A 20501-nucleotide genomic window follows, 5' to 3' on the forward strand; every position below is an offset into this window, starting at 1 on the left:
TCCTAATCCGTTTGAGGCAGGTATTTTCCCGCAGTAGAACCGATTGCCCCCCCCCCCCTTTCTCTTCTGCTGGGGTCTCCCAGCAAAAGTTGTCCCAAGAAAACCAGAGCGGGGGTGCGAAGAGGTCGCCATTCGCCCAGACACGCGTATTGGGGGTGGGGGAGGAAATATTATTTGTATCAACAGGGTGCCACCTACCGTTCAGCCTGAATGCCTTCCTCAGGCTGGAATCTGTCCTTTAATCTGCTCAGTTTTATTCCCGCCTTTTCTTGAAGGGACTTATGGAAAAGACGTTTGTGTGTGTGTGTGTGTGTGTGTGTGTATACATACTGTCAGGGTGTGGGTGAGAAGAGCTGGGCAGTCTTCGTCTGGTGGAAGGCGCCCGACCGAGCACTCCAGTTCTGTTCTGGGTCTTGTGGTTAAAATTTTGTGGTCTAGCCTAGGGCATTGTATGCACCTTACACCTCGACTCTTAAAAGCATTTTCTAGTACTAAAAATAACAAGGGTTGTTAAACTCCAGCTCTTATTGCTGCTCAGTTCTTCTGACTTCCCCCTCATATTGTTGGAAATAAGTTGGTGCATGTTATCAGATAATTATCTGGAAATAACATTAAAGTCTCTTATAATTTAGGACGGCAATGGCAAACGTAGGATGTGTGTTAAAGGTAAAAACACACTGTGGCATTTTGGATGATACACCAGCGCTCATCAACAACCAACTATTCTTGAAAGTTTGCCCCATTTTTGCACAATTTTTGGAGGCCGCACAGGAATGAGAGGTTCTGCGTTGCCTCTAGACGTTAGTGCAAGAGGGTTGTGCTTTTGCACATCCTCCCAAAAATGCATGAGAATGGAGTGCGCTTTCGCTTGGATTTGGGAGGCTGCAGAAGGGCATTCTCTGAAGCTGCCTCAAGAACAAAGCTCTAGTGTGACCGGGAGCAGCCTTGGGTAGGCCAAAAGGTCTTTTTGTCAACAGAAAGACAACATCACCTGAAGGTAAGCAGAACACGGCAGATCCTGAGGACTGCTGGGCAATCATGCTATTCCCCAAAACTTGCATACCTTGGGAATGGCAAAAGGTGAACTTTTTGAATGGCTGCTCTGGCATTAGTCCTTCAGGCTCAGCCTCTGAGGTGTCGCAGAGTGCTGATGTTCAAGGTGGGCTTGATGGGGATTGAGATAGAGAATTGCTTCTCTTTTGGGGGGGGGGAAGGTGTGGCACACAAGCAGAGTCAAGTTAGGCCTTTTCCAAATTTTTTAAAAAAGATTTTATTGATTTTTCTGTTGTTTACATTTTGTTACCGTGTTTCTCACAAAATAAGGCCGGGCCTTATTTTATTTTTTTGACCCCCGAAAAAACAGCTAGGCCTTCTTTTCGGGGGTGACTTAATTTCCCCCACCTAGAGTGGCCCATACGCACGTACCTTGCCGCGAAGCCGCTTCTATCAGCCGACGAAAGCTCCCCGAAGGCAGAGTCCCCAGCCACTTCAGGGCGTGGCGTGGCTGCCCGTGTCCCCTCGCCTTTAGGCAGTCTCTTTCGGGCGATGGAAGCTCCCCAAGTGCAGTCACCAGTCACTTCGATCGGCTGGTAGAAGCGGCCTCGGGGCGAGCGCACACACACACTGCCCTCGCCACGAAGCCGCTTCTACTGGCAGATCGAAGTGGCTGGTGACTGCACTTGGGGAGCTTTCATCCCCCGAAAGAGACTGCCTAAAGGCGAGGGGACACGGGCAGCCACGCCACGCCCTGAAGTGGCTGGGGACTCTGCCTTCGGGGAGCTTCTATTGCCTATCGCGGTATTCTAGCCTAGGCTACCTGCAGGGCACTCCTAAAGGCAAGTTTTCTCCCCAGCCACCCTCGCCCTTCCTCCCCATTTCTCTTCACCTCGTGTAGTTCTAACAAACGATGTGAGAAATGGCAGGGAAATGCATGGTTTAAATAGGCCTAAATTTTGGGGGCAGGGCTTAATTTTACCTCATGCCTAGAAATCATGCTGGGCCTTCCTATTGGTGGAGGCCGTATTGTTGGAGAAACATGGTAGTGTTTAATGAACACTGTGTTGTTCGGGTTATTTAATTTGTTCGGGTTATTTAATACAGATTACATTCTTAACCTCCACCTCTTTTTTCCAACCACTGGTAAAATAAAGTCCATGTGCGATAACATTCTGTGTCATCTTTCAAGTTTAAATTTCACCGTAAGACTATTCATTTCTGCAAAGTCTAGTATGTTCCTATCTTTTTGTCTCACGGTATTTGTTCATTTTTCCAATATTGTGCAAATATAATCATCGCTGCTGTTAAAATGTGCAATATTAAATATATACTTTGCTTATCAAGTTTTTCTGATGTTATACCTAATAAAAACAGTTCAGGTTGGGCCTTTTCCAAATTTTGACACAGGGAGCCCAAAAGGTTTGCCACCACTGATTTAAGGTGCGAAATGCTCTTCTAAATATTACTAGCTCGGTTAATAACACACTGTTAGATGGCCTAATATACAGATAAACCACTCTCCTTTTTTGGCACTGGTTAGAAAAAACAGAAATCTATATTAGGCCATCTAACTGTTCCAAATAGGTTTTGGAGTTTTCAAGCATCAAGCGAAATGAAGAAAACATGGTAAAAAAGACTGCTTGTAGGATCTGAGTTATCACAAACTGCTCAGTCCATAGGAAACCTAAAATGCAAATTGGTTCTTCATGGAGAAAACATCCTAGAAAATACTTCAAAAGCTACAGCTGGCCAAGAGTATGTGGGCTGCTACATTCTGGACTTAATGAGGTTTCTGGATGCACTTCAAGGACAACCCCCAAATTCCTCAAATTGGCTACAATTCCTACAATGTGCAGCACTGATCAAGCAATCCAAGATACATTTTATTGCTGTTAGTGCTGCTTAAGAGGGTCTCACCAGTTACTGAAAACAAGGATCTGCCACGCACAAATACGTAGCTTTGAGGATCATTTTCCTCAGTGAATCAATGAATAAGAATAATTGTTCTCATTTAACTAGATTCTCTTTATATACTGTAGTTTCTCTTTATGCATGGTTTGGGTGGAGAACAGGTCATTCTTTAGCTCATTTATGCAGAAATGTTGAAAATTTTAAAAAGTTCACAAACTTTTCAGCATCACCGTAAATAGGGGAAGAAAGATTAATTGCCAAACTGTTTAAAAACTAAAAAAAATAAGATACCTAGATTATGAAAAGGCATTTCTTAAATGCCGTTAAAAATATCCTCTGGGACTACTGGAAATCATAATAGTATGCATGCTAATTTTGCATAAATAAAAGTGGAAAGGCAATTAGAGCATGCTACAACTTAAGGGAAATTTCTTGTTTCCTGATTTTACCTGTTTACCAGATGTTAATGGGTTTGAATAAAATAGATACTAATTGATAAAACCTTTAGATAAGTTTAGAAAAAAAATAGTCTTATTTTATGTTACCGTCTAGTGGCCATTCATATTTTTACACTTTGTTAAAATCAATCAAAATTAATCATCAGAATAGAGCTGGAAGGGACCTTGGAGTCCAGTCCTTTTGCCATTTCAGATAGGGGGCTGTCCAATCTTTTCTTAAAAACCTCCAGTGATAAAGCACCTACAACTTCTGAAAGCAAGCTGTTCCACTGGTTAATTGTCCTTACTGTTAGAAAATGTTTCATTAATACCAGGTTGCTTCTCTCCTTGATTAGCTTTCATCCATTGTTTCTTATCCTCCCTTTTGGTGCTTTGGAAAATAAGTTGACCCCCTCTTCCTTGTGGCAGCCCTTCAAATACTGGAATACTGCTATCATGCCACCCCTAATCCTTGTTTTCTTAGAGTGACCATACCCAATTCTTGCATCCGTTCTTCATATGTTTTTCTCTCCAGGCCCTTAATCATCTTGGTTGCTCTCTACTTTGTACTTTTTCCAAAGCCTCAACATCTTTTTTTGTAATGTGGTGACCAAAACTGGATGTAGTATTCCAGGTGTGCTCTTATTAAGGCTTTATAAAGTGATACTATACACACAACACACACACACACACACCACACACACACACACACAAAAGCAAAATACCACTCATGCATCATCACAAAATCTCCAGAACCACAAAGCCTACAAACTTGAAAATTGGCACGTATGTTCCTCTTGGCTTCTAGGTGCTCACTAAGAAAGGATTTTTCAAAATGACCATCACAGCATTAGTATTTCATACAGTATTATTATTATGATGATGATGATGATGATGATGATGATGATGATGATGATGATGATGATGATGATGATGATTATTATTATTATTATTATTATTATTATTATTATTATTATTATTATTATTATTATTATTATTATTATTATTATTATTATTATTATTATTATGACGCTCTGATGCTAAGGAGTTCTACTCCACCTCCCCACCTGAAATCTGTTCCAAATGCAAAACACAAGCAGAGGAGAGGAGTTTCAGTTTCAGAGCAGCAACCACCTTTATACAGAATAGTTGAATTAAGCCACATCCAGGCTCCTTGCTGTCTCCTTGCTCACACAGCAAATACTGTTTCAGTTTCCAAACAGCCCTCAACTCTCATACACTGACAGGATGCTATATATACATACATACACAACCAAGGATTGTATTAGTTTTTTGGCTGCTGCCTCACTCTATTGGCTCATGTTTAAGTGATTGTCCACTAGGACTCCAAAGTCTCTCTCACAGTTACTGTTTTTGAGACAAGTTTTGCGTAATCCAGACGTGTCAAACTCAAGGCCTGGGGGCCAGATTTGGTCCATGGGGTGCTTAGATCTTGCCTGTGGGTCTACCCTGGAAACAGTGAAGGACTGGCCCACTATGCCTCTGCCAGTGAAAATTTTCCATTTTCACTGGCAGAGGGTTGTAGGATGCTGTCACAGCCGAAAACAGAGCTTGGGAGTCTGTTTTTGCTGGCAGAGCACTCGGGCCTCCACAGGCACCCCCGATATGAGTGAAATCAAGATGGCCACAGCCACCCCAGTCCCCCAAGGTCAAACACAACCCTGATGCAGCCCTCAATGAAATCAAGTTTGACCAATCTGTACTTGTACCTTTGGTTTTTCCTGCTTATGTATAAAACCTTTCTCCACATTAAATTTCTTGTTGTTGGATAGGGCCCGTTGTCAATATTTTTTTTTTGATCCTGAACTTGTCTTCTGGGGTGTTGGCTATTCTTGCCAGCTTGGTGTCATCTGCAAATTTGATGAGCTTCCCTTCTATTCCCTCATCTAAGTAATTTATGAAGATATTGAAGAGTACTGGGCCTAAGAAAGAACCTTGTGGTACTACATTCTCTCCATGTAGATATAGTAACATTAATGACTACTCATTGAGTATGATTTGTCAGTTACAAATCCATCTGGTAGTGTTGTTGTCTATCCCACATTTTTCTAGTTTACCAAGAAGTAGGTTGTGGTCTACTTTGTCAAATGCCTTGCTAAAGTCTAAGTATACTATGTCCTCAGCATTTTTCTTGTCCACTAATTTAGTCACTTTGTCAAAGAATAAAATAAGATTGGTTTGGCATGATCTGTTTTTAACAAACCCGTGCTGGCTACTAGTTATAACTGTTTGTTTCTAGATCGATGTTCACAGATATGTTTGTTTTAATTATTATTATTATTATTATTTTCAGTATTTTCCTTGATATTAATATTAGGCTGGTTGGTCTGTAGTTTCCTGGATCTGTTCCCCCCTTTTATTTTTTGAAGATGGGAACTATATCAACTCTTTTCCAATCCTCTGGTAGTTCTCCAGTGCTCCAGCATTTTTAAAGATATGGTACAATGGTTCCAAGATAGCATCTGCCAGTTCCTTCGGAACTCTGGGATATAATCCATCAGGCCCTGGTGATTTATATTCATCAAGATCCCATAGGTGTTTTCTTACAATTTTCTTGCTTATTTTAATTTTTATTTCTAGTCTATGTTTCTATTAAGGTTTTGATACGTTGGGCTATAGTTTCTTTTTGTGTGAAGACTGATGGATGGGTTAAGCAGCTCTGCTTTTTCTTCGGTGCCTGTTACTTCCTTGCCATCTTCTCTCTTTAGTGGACTGATCGTTTCCTTGGCTTTTTTCTTGTTATTCATATGTTGAAAGAAACTTCTTTTAAATCTTTGACTTTTGTTGCAAGTCTTTGTTCATTCTGAGCCTTTGCTTTCTGACTTCGTGAGAAGTCATTGGGCTATGTGCTGATATTCTCCCTCTTTCCATTTTTTGTACTTTTTGTCTTTCAGTTTATCTGAGATACCTTTGTGCAACCAAGCTGGTTTCTTCTTAGATTTCTTGTTTTTCTTTTTCAGTGGTATTGTGTTGGACTGGGCTTTTATTATATTTTTTAGAATTTATCATGCTTCTTGGGTTGTTTTTCCCTTTAGAATTTTTATCCATGGAATTTTTTGTAAGCTCTCTCTGTGTTTGTTAAAATTAGCTCTTTTAAAGTTTAAGACACTGGTTGGATTATATTCTATTGCTTGTGTTTGCATTATATTGAATTCCAATGTGACGTGGTCACTCTCATCCAAGGTTCTGGCAACTTCAACTCTCTCTATCACTTCTTTTCTATTAGTAAGAATTAGGTCCATTATTGCTTGTCCTCTAGTTCAGGGGTCCCCAACCACCGGTCCGCGGACCGGTACCGGTCCGCGGAACAAGTCCTACCGGGCCACTGGTTGCTGGGCGCCGCCATCTTTTTTTGATGAAAAAGTGCTTCCGGTGAGCTTTTCCGGGTAGAAAGCTCACCGGAAGCACTTTTTCATCAAAAAGATGGCGGCGCTAGCGCTCGTGAGCTTTTCCGGGTAGAAAGCCATTTCTACCGGAAAAGCTCACCGAGCGCTGATGCCACCATCTTTTTGATGAAAAAGTGCTTCCGGTGAGGTCACCGGAAGCACTTTTTCATCAAAAAAAGATGGCGGCGCCCAGCTGATGCCGGTACCGGGCCGCGGCGCCCAGCTGATGCCGGTACCGGGCCGCGGCGCCCAGCTGATGCCGGTACCGGGCCGCGGCATAAAAAAGGTTGGGGATCACTGCTCTAGTTCCCTCCTCTATCTTTTGGATGATGAGCTAAGTTGGTTAGAAATCTGTTAGATTCCCACTTGCTGCACAGTTTGTCTCCCAGTTGATATCAGGGTAGTTAAAGTCTCCTATTACTATTGAATCTAGATCTGAATTTATATTTCAATTATGGATTTACCACAAAACTAGACATTCAGAAATGTATGCAGGGTTGAAAACATGCACCAAAATGACAAAAGCAGGGATACGTCATGATGCAACTTCTTCTCCTTTCATCATGCGACATGACATACAGAATATACAAAAGGGTAGATAGAGGTTGCGTTGGAATGGTGTAATACTTCTTTCTTCATTGGTGAAGACACCAATGTTGACATCTCTGGGGTGGAGTTAATCTAAACTATATGTGCTATATGTGTCCCCCCAAAAAAGAGGAAATGCATAACAAAAAAGAGTACCAAATTGCACAAAAACAGCTTATGTTGTTGAATAAGAATATATGCAAATATTTTTAATCAAAATCAAATTTATCTCACGGTGCAGGAAATTAGGAAGCATGCTTTGCCTGATGCTATCCATATGTTAATCTCTAAATAACAAGCCCTCTTCTGTATTGATTAGAACCAGGCAAGTTCTTCAAGTAGCACAGGTTTTTAGCCACTTGTATATGGAATTGCACCAGTTAATAAGAGCTTAGCTCCCAACAATAAAGAAAAAGAAGGTCTGCCTTTTAAAGTAAAGAAATATGCATCTTGTAACTCATAGTTATTGTTATTCATCAGTTAATGTACATTTTAAGTACTGTATATAGAAAATATAACAGTTTTCATTGCTTCTATAAAATAAGGGGAGAGAACTAACTGGTTGAAGCAGAATCTGCCTCTATAGAATTAAATCTTTTCTTAAACCCAAACCAAGTAAAATATCCAAATAATGAAAAATAATTAGAGGGACTATATAACTCTTCTTATTTTTTTCCCCGAAAACTCACTTTGGTCCTTTTTGGGGGGGTAATTTAACTTTTACCATATAATTGGTATCTCTAAATGCAGTCTTTCACATTCATGTGAAAGATGCGGACATTAGAATTGTCTTTTTAAAAATATACATTTTGATTGCAGATATTTTAATTGGAATATGCTTTTTATAATTTTTTTCTTGGCTTTTCTTGGCTTGTAAAGCAAAATTATAAGCCTTTTTTTTTTATTCTTACAAACCGTTTTCAGATTTGTCCTTAATTTTTTTCTAAGAAAATATTTTATTTTATGCTATTTTTTAGCTCTTACGCTCAAGCTTATTATCCCAGACTTTTTGAAATGTGCTGCCAAGATACATGGTTACCTTTACCATACTGGACACAACCATAAACTGCCAGCCTACTTTTTCTCATAGCTTTTGTTTCTCTATTATTTGGAAGAAAAAAAAACCAGAAGTAGAAGACACTTTTAAATAAAAGAAGCTTCTTCGTAATTTACTGCCCACTTTTTACTTAATCTCTCAAATCAGGATGCCAGTCATTATGGAACAGGAGTTTAATACAATAATACTCAAAGGAAAATGGAAGTCTACACACTTCTAAACTTTTTTCTTCATTGTCTAATACAATACAAAAGGCTTCCAGTTCAAATTCAACTAAAAGAAAATGGGGGAAAAATCTATGAAATGCCAGATAACTTAAAGGAAGACTCTTGTTCACTCATTTTGCCAATAAAATACTTTGCCAATATTATAAGAATTAACTATTAAAAATATGATAGTAGTATTTCAGTATTTGAGAGGCTGCCACAAAGAATAGGGGGTCAAATTATTCTCCAAAGCAGCAGAGGGCAAGGAATAATGGATGGAAACTAATCAAAGAGAGAAGCAGCCTGGAATAGGCATTGGCTTACCTGAACGCAATTTCTCAGCATGCCTTTGGGATAATCCACACATATGGGTTGAATCTGCCTTTCTGCCCAGAGACTGAGTCATAATCTTTGCCACACCTCTTCCTGTAGGGCAGGAAGCCCCCTAGACCCAGTCACGATGAAGGTGCTGCCATTTGATGATCTTCCTGTGGCGTTGGCTCTGCCTCCCATCTGGACACTGGACCAGACGATTGCCAGGGTAGGAGTGGATTATCCCAAGGCATGTTGAGAAACTGCGTTCAGGTAAGCCAATGCCTATTCTCCAGCATGCCTTTGGGATAATCCACACCAAAGCTGGCAGTCCCTATGGGCAGGAAGAAGTCTGGTCCTGTGCACTCCCATCTGTATGCACTTGCTGTAGCACTCTTCTTCCAAAGGCTGCCTCTGCTGAGGCATGTGTGTCCAGTCTGTAGTGCTTTATAAATGGAGACAGGGAGGACCATATAGCCACCCTGAAGATATCCTCAAGTGAGGCCTGCATTGCCCATGCAGCTGTGGTAGCTGTGCTTCTGGTCGAGTGAGCTGTTAATGCATCTGGGTGTTAGAAGAGCCTGGGTCTTGTAGGCCTTGGCTATACAAGCCCTGATTAAGTGGCCTATAGTTGAAGAGGAGACTTTTCAGCCCATTGATGATGGCTGAAACAGGGCCTCAGTTTTACGATATGTTGATGTACATTTGATGTACTTGCGTAGAGCCCTCCGAACATCTAATTTGTGCCACCTGTGCTCTCTGTCGTGTGAAGGAGCAGGGCAAAAGTCAGGAAGAACGACTTCCTGAGCACGGTGGAAATGAGAGTTTACCTTTGGGATAAAGGAGGGGTCGAGGTGCAGAACAACCCTGTTGTCGTGGAAGGTACAGAAGTCTTCCCTGATGGAAAGAGCTGCCTATTCTGATATTCGCCGGGCCGATGTGATGGCCACAAAGAAGGAAACTTTGAGCATTAAGAACCACAGGCTTACAAATTGAAGAGGTTCAAATGGGTCCTGAATAAGGACTTGTAATACTGTAGACAGGTTCCAAGAAGAATATCTGTGGACTGGTGGAGGTTTAAGATTAATACCTCCTTTGAGGAAGGAGCAGACGACCGGATGATGCGCTAAGGAATTCCTCTTCCCATAGTGCAACACATTGGATAGGGCTGCTACCTGCCTGCATAGCATACTAGGAGAGAACCCTTTGTCGAGTCATGTTTGTAGAAAGTCTAGGATCTGTGGCACTGAGGCTGCAGTCGGGTCTGTACCCTTCCTGGTGCAGTCGGGTCTGTACCCTTCTTGATGGAACGCTTTCCAGGTAGCATCGTATATTCTGTTTGTAGAAGGCCTCCTGGAGGCTTGTATTGTTTTGATGATATTTCTGGAAAAGTTTCCCTCCTCAGGATTCTCCTCTCAGGTGCCAGGCGGTCAATTGGAGCCACTGAGGCTCCAGGTGTTCCCAAACCCCCTGGCTGAGAGATATCCTGCCCTGAGGGATCCTCCAAGGACACTGACAGGCTCACTAGATCCGCATACCATGACCATCTGGGCCAATGGGGAGCGATGAGGATGATTTCTGCCTATTTTAGAAGTACTTTCCTTATCACCCCAGGTATGAGGGGAAGAGGAGGGAATGCGTAAAGGAGACCCTTGGGACAGCGGCTACAAAGGGCATTTACCCATTTTGCGCCTGGCGACGGGAATCTAAAGTAGAATCGGGGAAGTTGGGTGTTCGTTGGAGTGGCAAAGAGGTTGACTGGCCTCCCGAATCTCTGAGCTATGTCCTAGAACAGATCTGGATGGAGACGCCATTTGGAGTTGTCCAACCTGGTCCTGCTTAGGTAATCTGCCTGGACATTTGCTATCAGCGAGATGTGTCTTCCTTGATTGACAATAGTAGAGACTCCACCCAGGTTCCCAGTTGCTGCATTTCAGACACGAGGGATCTGGAGTTGGTCCCTCCCTAGCAATTGATGTGTGCTTTGGCCGCCACATTGTCCGTTAGGATCAGTACGTGTTGGCCGGTCACTGTGCTTTGGAAGTGTTTGAGAGCTAAGTGAATGGCTCTCAGTTCTAATCAGTTTATGTGGTGTTGAAGGTCCGCTGTGGACCATTGACCCTGCATGAGCTGGGACTTCCCGAACCCAGAGCCCTTTTCTAGCCATGGCGCCCCCCAACGGCCCGGTGGACTTTTCCCGGCGTCGCCACGACCGTGTTGCCCCCGCCCCCCTGGACGTCGTGTGGCGCCCTCTTGAATTCCCCGTGAATGGCTCTCGTCAATCAGATGTGGTGTTGAGGTCCCCCCTTGGACCATTGACCCCGCCTGCGGGACTTGCCCCTCCTAACAGTGCATGTGAAGTGACTGTGATGCGATTGGGTTCTTTGAATAGGGATCCCTTGGTGATTGCTGGGGAAACCCACCACCTGAGGGATCTGAGGATATCCGACTGGAGTCGGACCTTGACGTTAGAGGTGCTGGTGCCTGCCCTCTGAAATGGTAGGAGAAACCATTGGAGAGGCCTGGCGTGCAATTGGGCCCATGGTACTATGGTTATGCATGAGATTAAGTTTCCCAGAAGCTGAGAAAGCACCACCAAGGGAGCTGCTCGCTTCACTGTGACTTGTGAGATCAAGGACTTGATGCTGGCCTGACGCTCCTGGAATAAATATACTTCGCATAGATTTGTGTCTATCACCGCGCCCAGATGAAGAAGATGGGTGGAAGGTATTAGCTGGCTTTTTTGGAAATTGATTGAAAATCCATGGTCCTGTAGAACCTGGATTGTGTAAATCAGGTCTGATTTGGCTTGTTGGCTGAAGCTTGACTGGATTAGGAATAGGATGTCATGCCAACAGTTTTGTGAAGGTCCTGGAGGCCGATGACAGTCTGAATGGCAGGGCCTTGTATTGATAATGGCCCCCGCATAATAGAACCCGAGAAACCTCCAATGGGAGGGGTAGATGGGGATGTAGGAGGTAGGCCTCTGTCAGATTGATGGACGTTAGGAGATCACCCCCTCCCCATGCTCTCCAAGATGGACTGCAGAGATTGCATCTTGAATCTCTTATATTCTAAATGAGCATTGAGCTTTTTGAGATCCAGGATTGCTCTCCACACTCCCGAGGACTTGGGAAGTACAAATAGAATGGAATAAAACCTGTACCCGCTCTGGTCCTCTGGTATCGGCTCAATGGCCCGGGTGTCCAGCAAATGCTGGACCACCGTGTCCATGAGCTTTCTCCTTATGTGGTTCTTGGAGGTTGGGCAATGGATAAAAATCCTTGGAGGAGTGGACAGAAAATCCAGGGTGAAACCAAATCACACTGTTTTCAGGACCCAGGAATCAGATGTGATGGTCTCCCATTGGTCTGCAGATAGAGCCAGATGGCCGCCGATGGGAGGAAGGGTCTGGCAGTCATTTGGATTAATGGAGGGACAACCTTCTGTGCCATGAAAAGGCTGTTTAGATTTAAACTGTTGTTTGTTTCTATCTCAAAATCCCGATCTATCTGTGGGTCGATCTGATCTGGGCTGGTAGGACCTTTGGAATTGCAAGAATTCCTGGCCTGAGTCTGAGGAACAAAATGGCTGTCTATGGGTGTAGGGAGAAGTTCCTGGGACTGCAGGCAACTCCTGTGCTAAAGGCTGCTGGGGAGGGGCTAACACACCCTGGCTGGGGGGAGGGGGTATACCTCTCCTGGTCTGCTTGCTTCTGAGCTCTGGAGAGCTGCTTTTCCAGTGCTCTTTGCCTCCTTTCTTCTGCTCTTGTGGGCTTTCTGGAATAAAGAGCCTTTGCCTTTATCTTGTTAGCAGCCTCCTTATTTGCAGATCTGGCCTTCCTGGGACTCTGCTTGGATCATTTTGCACTCATGGGCTCCATGCTGCCTTGGTCAGCCATGCTGCTAATGCCCAGATTGCAGGGAGGAGAGCTCTCTCAATCATCCAATCCTGCTGCTCCAAAGGGAATTCCAGGCCTGGAAGCCTTTCCTGGGCTGTGACAATGACAGCCCTACCAGTCTCCTGGATAGCCTGCACAACTCGCCATACGGCCAAAACGGCCACTGCTGGCCCCCAAATTCAGCTTGAGACCTTGAAAACTTAAGCGGCTGCTCTGGACTATCCTGTTAAGCCTGGGAGCTCCACAAAGTGCTGGGGGCGATCGCAGCTTCAGTGATCAGGGGGTGGGGGATCGTTTTGGGGCTCCCCCTTGACTGCCTGGGCTGTTAGGCCTTCATTTGGTAGTTCAGGGGGACTGTGAAAAATGGAGTAGGCAGAAGTTCCAACTGCTGCCTATTTTCGATGATTTGGATACTTTGAGGGAGTTTTTGCAAACCTTTGGGAGAATCCACACTTTAAACTGCTGCTTTCTGCTGAATTGTTGAAGCCAACCTGTGCCATATCTCAATAGGGCCAAGACTGAGTCGTGACTGGGGCTAGGGCAGGGGTGGAATTCAAAATTTTTAACAACCGGTTCTCTGGGTGTGGCTTAGGTGGTGGGCGTGGCTTGGTGGTCATGTGACTGGGTGGACATGGCTTGATGGTTATTATTGGCTGGATGTGTCCAACTCAATATCACATCGAGGCACGCATCTCCTTGTCTGGCTTCTCATGACTGTGGGGATGCAGCAACAGTCGTAAGTGTGAAAAATGGTCATAAGTCACTTTTTTCAGTGCCATTGTAACTTTAAATGGTCACTCCACACAAGCAAAGTACCAACAAAGGAGGGGAGAAAAACTCCAGAGAAGTTCCAGAGACAGGAAGTCTAGTCCTACCAAGAATGTAATAAAGGTTAACGGAGTGGCAGTTTCTGTAAGCAACAACCAGAATGTTTCCTTCCTGCCTTCCTTCCAGAATTAGGCCAGTAATTTCTTCTAACAACCAGTTCTCTGAACTGCTTAGAATGTTAACAACCGGTTCTCGTGAATAGGTGTGAACTGGTAGAATCCCATCCCTGGTCTAGGGGGCTTTTTTCCCCGACAGGAAGAGGTGTGGCAAAGATTGATGACTCAGTCTCTGGGCAGAAAGGCAGATTCAACCCATATGTGTGGATTATCCCAAAGGCATGCTGGAGAATTAAGGAGAAACTTCTTAACAGTGAGGACAATTAACCAGTGGAACAGTTGCCTTCAGCATGGGTGCTCCATCACTGGAGATTTTTAAGAAGCGACTGAACAGTCACTTGTCTGAGATTGTAAGGTCCCTTCCAGCTTCTCTTCTCTTCTCTTCTCTTCTCTTCTCTTCTCTTCTCTTCTCTTCTCTTCTCTTCTCTTCTCTTCTCTAGAAAAAGAGAGAAGAAAGTGTGTTTGTGATTATTTGTGAAGAGGAATGGACTTTAATGTATTTTTCTTCATTACTGATGTATAATATTAACCTTTTTTGTTCTCTTGGGTAATGTGGTACGTATTACAACTACCTTTAAATCCAAATAAAGCAGTTATATTTCATGGAAACTTGAAGGCAGAATAAATGTAAACATAGACTTTAATCAACAATTTTGCATCTGGTTAGTATTGTTATTGTTCATACTTTTCAAAGAGCTTGATTAGAATTTTATCTTTCCATAGCATGTTTTCCCATTGCCTTATGTATATTATAAAATTCTTAAAGTTATTGGGTAGATCAGTTCTCTGTCTTATTTTTTACTCTTGAAATATATTTCCTGCAAAAAAGCATGCTTATTCTCAAATACAACCTAAAGATATCTAATGAATATGCGTGAAATCATTACTTCCCTGATCTAAAATTATTTAGCTATGCTGCTATGAATTAATTTTAAGATTTTCCCAGCAGCAAAGGAAATACTTTCAAAGAAATGTTGCTGCTTTCATCTTTGTCAGATGCTGTTTAATGAATTCAAGGAACCTGTTTAGTCATTTAAAATTCCTTGGGAGCAGGCATCTTGTATTAAGTTAAGTGGAATTAATATTTTAATTCCACTGATACAAGACATGTCAATTGACATAACTGACTTTTTCTGTTTTTAATTGATTCATTACTTGCTATAAATCCTTAGGATAGACCGAAAAGAAGAAGTGACTAAAACTCCCTCTTTTAAATCTAAACTTCAGTATCCTTAGACCAGGGGTGTCAAACTCAATTTCATTGAGGGCCACATCAGGGTTGTGTTTGACCTTCGGAGGCCAGGGAGGGCGTGGCCAGCTTGACATCACTCGTGTCAGGGGCACCTGTGGTGGCTCAAGCGCTCTGCCAGTGAAAATAGATTCCCAAGCTCCGTTTTTGCCTGCAACAGTCTCCTGCAACCCTCTGCCAGTAAAAACAGCTCAGGAGGGCTGACCATGTTCCTTGAGAGCTCTGTTTTCTCTGGCAGAGGCACCACAGGCTGGTCCTTCTTTGTTAGCAGGGTGACTCTGCGGGCGAGATATAAACACTCCACAGGTCAGTTCTGGGCCCTGGGCCTTGACTTTGACACCCCTGGCTTAGACAAACCATAGCCTGCTGATTCAGAAGGCATCCTGATCTAATCAACCTTTACTTTCAGGAACAGAATTTCTGTTCTCCCATGAGCTGTTCAGAGCATCCAGTAGTGGGAGATGCTTCAGTCTCTTCATGTATAGGCTGGGCTTAATTTGTGGGCTCCTCCTCCTCCTCCATGGGACTCCTCCCAAGCATCCCCCAGTTTTGGCTCAGCCTCGTTGAGGATAGGCAGTGTTTTTGTTTCTTCCTTGGCTGAAACAGGAGAATACATTAAAATTCCCATTTGGAGATAGCTAATTCTTTCCTTAAGGCTCCACTAGCCTCTAGAGAGCTGATGAGCTATCGACGATTGTCTTTTCCATCTGGCCATCAGAGCTTGCTCTCATCGGGAAGCGCTCTCGATGCTCTCCCAACCACAAGATACAACCCTTGCCATAGCGATAGCCGCGCCATTACGATCATAGCAGTTTTGCTACAAACGGCGCATTTTTTTTGCTCTAACAGCCCAAGTCGTATCGCTTTCTCCCTGAGAATTCCACTTTGGGGTGGGGGTATAAGCGCCCATTTTTGCCCTTCACCGCTGCCTAAGTGTAAGTGGGAAGCCTTTTGAGACAAATCCCTCACACGGCAGGAGATTGCTGCTGGATTTACTGTGTGCGCCAAAAGTTAATGGCTGGATGCCATTGCACTTGGCCGCGCTGAGTTCAAATCATTACCAGGCCGTGTGAGGCAGTTTCTCTGAGTAGAGGTTTCTATTTAGGAACCCAGGGGAATTCAGAACCCTCGGTTACTCATATTCGAGGCCATCTGTTAAATATAATTAGTTGGGTTAACCCTCACAGCCCAAACTATTCTAGCAACACAACAGCGAGCACCAAGGCCTATGTCCGCCTGTGCAGAGCAGCTGTTGTAGGCCAGTAATTTCAGCTCCTTTTTCTTGTTCTGGCCTGTTAGGAGTTCTCAAATGTGGTTATTGGAATTTCAATAAGTTAGCTGTACTACTGGAAATCCAAAGATACATATATTATAATGTATATATAAAGATTGATATAGTATTATAATTAATAATAATAAATCAATAATCATAATCATAATCAAATTTATTATTAAGATACGACTCATAGAACTACAAAAAAGGGGGGGATTTTGTTATCAGGGTACCCTGTCCATTTCTGGGTGTGCCAACCACCCATACAGTATAACACTGATTAACGGGCATACTGTAAATTCTCAATTGCAATGGCAAGCGGTAGTAGTTCTAGGGCATCAACCTCAAAGGCCATGTCTAAATCCGAGAACAAATCAAAACAGTCTAAGGGAACTTCCAAGGCCACGGAAAAAGATGCCAAGAGGCGCCAAAATGCATTGGAAAGCATATGAAAAAGTGCACGCAGGAGGCTGAAAGGATGTCACAAACTTCTTCACTCCCTAGACCAACACCGGCTAGTAGTCCCCTCCTCCTCCTCACCTGGATCTCTCCCTCTCATCCAGGTGCAGTACGGCTCTTCAGGGTCAACCTAGTATTCCAACGGTGGCACCAGTCACATGAAGGGCCTCTGAGGCCACGTTTACTCCAACGGCGGCTGGTCTTCGTCAGGAGGAGGTCCTCCCAGATGAAATTCCTGAGAGGATGAGAGCATGGATGGAACTGGCTATCCGCCAAGGAATCACAGCAGGGGTGCAACGCACAGTTCTGGCCAGACAACATCCTGCGGCCTTTGATTATGAGTCACAATTATTACAGTCACTAGGCAGGACGATACTCGGGTACACCCTCAGGGGCAGTTTTCTATAGTTCAAGACATTCCAGGGGCTACACGATGAGGAAAGTTGACCAAATGGAACATATTGAATAAGGGTCTGTACACGACAGTGACCCAGCCCTATCAGAGGCAGATCCCCTAGAAATGGGCATGTCAGAGGATGAAGCTCTTGTTCCCAATCAGCCAACATTTACAGGTTTATTCTGTCCACAATTGTTTAAATCACTATTATTAAAGGCCAAAAACACTGCATGCCTGGACAAATTGGCTCCCTCGGCCATACCAACTCCTTCGCAGGAGGAGTCAGAGAATTTAATTTTCTCCCAACTGGTAGCCGAGGCGGACGTAATCCCAGTCCCACACATGTTCTCGGACCTGGTGCAGAAGCAGTGGGCTTCTGCAGCGGTGTATCCCGCCCCCACGGGATACAACAGATTTTTTTTCAATCTGGCACCCGATTTCTCTAATTTACTGAACACTCCAGAGGTGGATGAACTGGTAGTAGGTTTAGCGTCCCCATCTTCTATTCCCAGTGAAACAGAGGAGGCGTTAAAGCCGGAGGACAAACGAGCTGAGTTGGCTCTACGCAAAGCCCATCAGTCTGATGCGTGGGCCATAAGAGTGGCCACAGCCGCATCCTTTTTTACATGATCCTCACTTAGATGGCTCCGTCACCTAAGGGAATACATACTGAACTCTAATATAAGGACGCATCAGAATATTGGCAAACTAATCGCAGTTGCAGAATTCTATGCGGACGCAACATTCAATGCAGTTATAGCATCCCAAGTTACAGCTTGGCGCTTGCTATGGTTAAAACATTGGCAAGTTGACACTAAGAATAAATGGAAGCTTGCCTCATCTCCCATTTTGGGGGACAGATTGTTTGGCTTTGCTCTCGATCCACTACTAATTGAGACCAGGAATAAGAAAAAGAGGCAGTTTGGAGATTTGGTCAGCCGGTAATAGACTTGTTCGCTTCCCCTTTCAATTCTCAGATTCATTTCCAGATTCCCTTCACAAGGAGCGGAGAACATCAATGCGCTCTGCTGCTGCTGGCCTCCAGGTCTTCTATATGCATTCCCTCCACTTCCTGTGATTGGCAAGGTCATCCAGAAGCTTCTGGAAGAGAGAGCAGAACTCTTGCTGGTGGCACCATAATGGCCCAGGCTGTCGTGGTTTGCAGATCTCCGGGATCTGTCCTCAGCAGAACCATGGAGAATTCCAGCGGACAGAGTCTTGCTCACCCAGGGCCCTCTTCATCATCCGGACCCTCAATGGCTACACCTTGCCATATGGAGGTTGAGCAGAGACGTCTGAAAAGCGAGAAGTTCTCTAGCAAAGTCATTGCCGCCATCGAAGTGGCCAGGCGCCCCTCAATGACTCGCATATACAATGCCACATGGACTAGTTTTTGTAAATGGTGCGTTAAATCTCGCATCGCTCCCACCTCTCCATCAATGGCACAAATACTGGTGTTTTTACAAGAAGGACTGGACAATGGTCTCTCACTAAGTACCTTGAGAAGACAGGTAGCGGCCCTGGCCTCGGTCGTCACTTGTGGAGACCTGCCATCTATTTCTCTTCACCCACGCATACGGAGTTTTCTTCATGGCGCCACAAACTTATGCCCTCCAGTGGTTCACCATGATCCGATTTGGGACCTTAACAAGGTTCTCGCCGCACTCACGAAGTGTCCCTTAGAGCCCTTGAAGGCTATGAGTTTCCATTTTCTAACATACAAAGTAATTTTTCTAGTAGCAATAACATCTGCTCATCGTATTTCGGAACTGGCAGCCTTATGGATCAGACAAGATCTCTGCATTTTTCATTCAGACAGAGTGGTCCTTCGTCCAGACCCTACGTTCATACCAAAAATTAATTCAGCTTTTCACAGGGGACAAGAACTGATACTCCCTAACTTTTGTCCGAAGCTAACTGTCGGGATTCAAAGAGCTGACCAGTTTATCTACTGAGGTGAATTCTGACACATTGTCTTGATTGGGGAGTGCTTGATAAATTTCGCTGAGAGATGAATGATCTCAGCGCTGACTTTATCCGGGATATCCGTTGTTGCCGTGTTTGAAGGAAAACGAGCAAAAATAAACCTACCTATTCACAATGAATTGTGTGAGTAACAGAGTTTATTGTTAGAATTCCTACATGTACAAATGAAGGCTAACAGAAAGTCAGCGCTCACACCTTTATTCTTAAACAAACAAACCTACTTCACTGTTGACAATGGCAGAAGTCACAGATCCCGAATGGATGGTGGAGGAAGGCGCAGAAGTGGCTGCAGATACTGGGGGAGAGGGCAATGGAATACAAACAGGGAAAATGGAGAGAGAGGACGTGCTATTGATAGTACCACCTGTAGTAAAACCTAAAACAACTAAGGTGCGATTAAGTGACCCAGACCCTGGTTTACGAGAGGGAAAGGGGAAAGAATATAGGCAAAGGGAACATCCAATGGATTGGAAAGTGAAACGTTGGTCTGGGTCCGGGGAAAGTCAATGGGCATTTCCAGAAAGTGACACATTAGAAATATTAAGGATGCAATTCAGAGAGGTAACTTTAAAGGGAACAAAGGAGAGGGGGACCTCGATTTGGAAACAAGTATTATAGTCTGAAAAGGACCCTTTATATGCATCTGGTCCATTAGGATTTCAGAAGTCTGAAGTTGGAAGTGGATTGGACAGATCGGACTTACGTTCTAGGAGAATGGAGGACAGAAACATAGGGGATGATGGATATTCCCTGAAATCTCAGTCAGTAGAACCACGGGACCTGGATTATGGAGCACGTTGGGGAGGTCACGTACCAGGGAGGTGGAGGGCCCTCCTCTAATAGCCATGTTTGATGGGAACGCAAATAAAGTGGCTATTTTCTTAAGCCAAGTATCAAACCATTTTGATTTATACTCCCATTGTTATCTCTCAAATTGGTGAATGGTAGTGGCCGTTACTGGAGTGTTAGTGGGAGAAGCATATGAATGGGCGCCTTATCTATATTGCCATAAAGCGGAGGAGTTGGGGGATATAGGACAATTTTTGGAAGCATTAAGAAATCGATTTGAAGATACAGCTGCAGACAAGAAAGCAGAGGAGGATTTGTTAATAATAAAACAAAAAGGGAGAACAGCACGGGAATATGTAAATGACTTTTGACGAGTGACTAGTAAACTCCCATCGTTACTGGAGAGTTTATTAATTCATATATTTAAAGAAGGAATGGACCCTAAATTGCATCAGGCTTGTTTATATAGAGGTTCATGCACTACATTGACTGATTGGTATCATGTGGCGATTGAATTCGATGATGGTTTGCGTCGTTTGAAGCCGAGACTGGAAGGATTAATACAACCACGAAAGGTTATAAACGCAAG

The sequence above is a fragment of the Notechis scutatus genome, chromosome 3 (assembly GCF_049901735.1).
Source record: "Notechis scutatus isolate UNSWTSFEM ecotype Mainland chromosome 3, rNotScu1.2, whole genome shotgun sequence".
In the NCBI taxonomy this organism is placed as follows: Eukaryota; Metazoa; Chordata; class Lepidosauria; order Squamata; family Elapidae; genus Notechis; species Notechis scutatus.